Raw genomic sequence first — 4,927 nt, 5'->3', positions numbered from 1 at the left:
GGCCGAGTGACTTCCACCATTTCGCTTGGGGCGATTTTTTATCATTTAGCTTTATGAATCCTGTACTCCACTCACGGCTGGAAAGGTTGATGGAAGGGCTTCCATCAACTTCTGGGCTTCCACACCGTACCGAAAGACAAGGCAAAGAAGGAACGACCCTCTCCCACATGTTCGCGGCGACATGTCTTGGTACATATGAGCATACCTCGGCAAAGTTGGCGCGGGTCACTCTAAACTCACTCACAATTTTTTTAAGTGCGAATGCACTTCTTACGCTACCCTGAGTCACGCTTCTGCCGCCGTCCGTCTTCAGCCGCAGGTGTTATCGCGCGCGCGCCTCCTTGCCCTTAGCAACGGCGCGGAGCGGAGGGGAAAGCGTGCGTAGCAACGGCGCTATGACGTAGTACGCCACGTGACGTCGCGCGCTCTCACCTCCTCTCCCGTTCCGCTCGCCGTGACGTCACGCGCTCTCGCCTCCTCTTCCCTTCGCTCGCCTGCCATTTGCGCGCTCTCGCCTCCGTCTCCCCTTCGCTCGCCTGCCGTTTGCGCGTTCTCGCCTCCCTCTCCCCCTTCGCTCGCCTGCCGTTGCGCGTTCTCGCCCCCTCTCCCCTTTCACTCGCCTGCCATTGCGCGCTCTCGCCTTCTCTCCCGCTTCGTTCGCCTGCCGTCGCGCTGCGCGAGGGTTTAAAGGCGAGGCTGTCGTGGCCCGAACGTGATCACGCGGGGGTGTTAATGTAACTAACGGGCAAATGCCACCAAATTTCAACAAACTCCCCCTCATAGCATCACCCGTGCATTCGCACTTCCTCATGCTCCCGTTCGGGGAAATGTGGGGGAATTTTTTCGAATCAACACTCAAACTCAGACTCAATGCTTCGGAGTATATCTGCGCTAACTCAAACTGAAACTCACAGTGAGCGCAAAACTCACAAGTCACTCGGACACAAAACTCAAAATGTGCTCAAGCTCAAAATGTACTCGAACTCAAAATGTACTCAGAACTCAAAAGGTACTCAAACTCAAAATGTACTCAAACTCGAAATGTACTCAGAACTCCAAATGTACTCAAAACTCAGAATGTACTCAAAACTCAAAATGTACTCAAACTCAATGTACTCAAACTGAAAATGTACTCAGTACTCAAAATGTAATCACTGCTCAAAATGTACTCAAACTGAAAATGTACTCAGTAATCAAAATGTACTCAAACTCAAAATGTACTCTACCCAAAATGTGCTCAAACTCAAAATGTATTCAAAACTCAAAATGTACTCAAACTCAAAATGTACTGAAAACTCAAAATGTACTCAGTACTGAAAATGAACTCCAACTCAAAATGTACTCAAACTCAAAATGTACTCAAAACTCAAAATGGACTCAGAACTCACTCGGTCTCAAGTGTACTTCACCTCAGTTGGGCTCAAACTCATACAAGCGCAAACTCACCATGCCACACTAGCCTCGCACTAACTCAAACTCAAAGTCACGAGTTAGTTTAAGTCCAAATAAGTCTGAGTGAGTGGACTCATGAGTGAGTCCGCCGACCTCTGTATATGGCAGCCTAAAATATGTGAGCGAATGACGTAAGGATCGCCTTAAAAAATTTGTACATGCGTTCTGAACCGACGGTGGTTTATATATTGAATAAAAGAACACTGAATTCAAATACGAAGTTTTTCTAAATAGTTAAATTGGCATCCCCAGAAAACAAATAAACAAGTCTCTGGGCCAGTGCCTTGCGTAAGTAATTCAAAAAGTGAAGCTATCAGCCACCCTGAAGAGAACAACCAAACGGCGACTAAACGGATGTAGGAGGAGTCACATGATAAACAGCAGAACGAGAGCCACACAGAGAAGCTCTCACAAAAACACATAGTCTTTCTTTGCATGTTAACTTTCTTAGGTCATAAACCATTATAAATGTGCAAGTATAATTCAAGCCCTGCCAATATTCGCAAGCTGACAAGACATGCCAGCAGTGCCAGATGCGAAGGTTATTGCAGCTTCGCATAGCCACATGCCTGTTATCTCTTTGTTTGCATCCCGTCGGCAAGTAGCGCGTCGGCCTTCCACTGTTTCGCTCTTATGTTAAAAGTAATATGGAGCCTTATGTAACAAGGGTTTTGTTCCCGCAAGTGACGCTGTGTGCCCGAACGTAGTTTTGCACCCAGACCGGCCGCCGAAGCTGCGTGCATGCCTGTGCGCGTGCGTGCGTGTGTGTGCGTGTGCGCGTGTGCGTGCGTGTGAGTGCATGTGTGTGTGTGTGTGTGTGTGTGTGCGTGTGCATGTGCGCGTGCGCGTGCACATGCGTGCGTGTGCGTGCGTGTGCGTGTGGGTGTGCGTGTGCGTGGGTGCGTGTGCGTGTGTGTATGTGTCTGTGTGTGCGTGCGTGCGTGCGCGTGCGCGCGTGTGTGCCTGTCTGTGCGGGGGCGGTGCGTGTGTATTATGTGGTGTGTGAATCCGACGTCGCTGCGTGCGTTGGTGAAGCTAACACTTTGCGATGAAATGCAACGGCGATCTTTGGTGATAGGATTGTGCTTACTCGGTTGGAACTATCGCTAGCGTCGATGAAACACGCACCAAGTATGTGGGTTTGTATGTGCGCGAGTTTTCTCAAACCTCCTCGGCTTGCCCTCGAGTGAAGTGTCTTGTTCGCCGAAATGAATCGCAATAAGCGAGTGCTACTCTTACGACGAAGAAGAGGCAATCGATCCCATGCTAATTTTGCGCGGCGGGCATAAAACGGCCACCGTGACGATGTGTTTGTTAGAAACCATTTCTGAGTGTCTTGGAGTTGAATAGAACGTATGCGTCAAGCCGGCTCTTTTGATTCTGAGTATTATAGGCTGCTATGCTTTCAATACTGTGTGTACTTAGGAAAATTATATTTGAAACATGTTACGCACGCTTGTCATTCCATACTGGCGCCAAAGCGTTTTTTACCAGTGGTTTTTGCGGAGGTTTTAACTCTAGGCGCACCTCTGAATGATGTTCAACTCGGTTTGCAAAACATCCCACAGATGCCGCAATAAGCGTGTTCATATCGCGGGCTGCACAAATTTAGCCTTGCACGCAGGTACACGTTAAACTAAGAGATGGAGCGGAGATGTTAAGCGGAGTGCTTCGAAGCAACTAAAACTTGCCTATCAATAACGAGTGTGAAAATCAAAACAGCGTCCTTGTCGTTCGCGCTGCCGCTGCACTATCCCGTAGTCGTTTTGTAGGTAAATTAAAAGCCCACGCACAAAATCAGATTGTTTACCCTCCATCTCAGGTCCTAAATGGCACCTATATTACCGCACAGAAATCGGCAGGTAATGGAACCGTATGTTTCGTCGTATGCGGCGAGTGCGCGACCAGTGTCTCATGCGGCCGCGACGGTTCGCTGGGTACGTTTTAATTTTCCATCTTGAAAACATCGCTTTCACATTCGCTTCCGGCAACCGCTGACGATACGCGAAACGTCATAAAATTGCGCGAGGTACGGTTTCCATGAAATGCCGTTTTCTGTTGGCAATTTCTCACCAATAAATGCATCATTCGCCGCGAATAAATTCTGACAGAGCTTCCGTGTGTTTGAGCTTTACTCTGAGTACAACTTGCTATTTCTATTCAGTGTCCTTTTAAATGGCCGCTTGTTCGCTCCAATGTCGAGCGCTGGTCCTGTTTGGTGACGCAATGCCAAGCGCACGCAGGCAGTTGTATTATTCCATTCCGTTATTCTAGTCGGTTCTAAACCTGTATAACCGTTACAAAAAGCAGCCCAAGGGTTGCGCGGAACCGTTCAGGGACTTCTTTTAGAGTGCCTCGTGCATCCCATTTCACCCACGACCTTACATTCAGGGAAACGCCTGCGCAAGCCTGTGTTTACCTACCACTAGACAAATACACCGTAACAGATATTGCGAGTGGTCTCGAAAAAGTATTGTGAGTTTCGGGCCGTGCAGGCCTGGCTTTTTTTTACGGTGCATATGACTTCACGAGACAATTATTCCACCGTCCCTTTTTCTCCTGATGGCGCGGAGACCCTTTGTTCACAATAAAGGCTTTTGGTTCAGTTTTTGTGCTCAGGGTTGCAGTTCCGATGTGTGTCGGCTTTGGTTGCCGGCTGCGGCCCTACATTACCCCCATCCTACCCATCTCCGCCCCTCCCCCCAAGCCCAGCGTGTGTCTCGGTTAACTGGATGGGAGGAAACTATGTTCACACCATGTAAAGACATAGCAATTGAGCAAAATAAAGACACCAGTATCTCGTCCTCTCAAAGTTCCATTGCCTTTTTCATATATACAATGCACGAGTTTAAAACTGAACGAATCGTGCCTATGACTTCACAGATGCATCGATGTTTGACATGGTAGATCCGCAGTTCAAACGAAAAGTTTTGTTTTGGATTCGATTATGCGATTTGCGAACGAAGGCACAAAAAAAAGCGGAAGCCACATTCTGCAGGCATTTAAACCTGCGGCTTCTATGTAGCGGTCGCTTGGCTTTAGTACAGTGCGCCACAAAATACGTTGAGACTACACTGCAGTAACCTGTACACTAAATTGAGATACATCCTTTGTGTCCCAGCAATGGTGTCTGCCTGATTTCAAGAATTCCTGGCTGCCTAACTGAACATTTCTTGAATAACAGTTCCGCAGTAAGGTTCCATAACACCCCCACAATAGCTGACCTCCAGAAACAGCGTTGTTTCGTCTCGGACTGCAATTTCCTCCTGCGGCAATAGTGGTCGCCGGGTTTTTGGTGTACGCTTTGCACTAAAAACTTTCCTATATATTGATTACTTGTTACCTAATAAACTTTACGTACTTGCCTTCTCCTCTTAACTGAGGTGATATCTTCTACGAGCGTTGCTCGGCGTACACGACTATGCAGCTTGCAACTCCGGGACACAACATGTCGCCAAAGCCAACGCCCAAATAG

This window comes from Haemaphysalis longicornis, unplaced genomic scaffold (genome assembly GCF_048455015.1).
Source record: "Haemaphysalis longicornis isolate Haplotype H1 unplaced genomic scaffold, Haemaphysalis longicornis Haplotype H1 scaffold_7, whole genome shotgun sequence".
NCBI classification, from domain to species: Eukaryota; Metazoa; Arthropoda; class Arachnida; order Ixodida; family Ixodidae; genus Haemaphysalis; species Haemaphysalis longicornis.
This window is presented reverse-complemented; position numbering follows the sequence as displayed.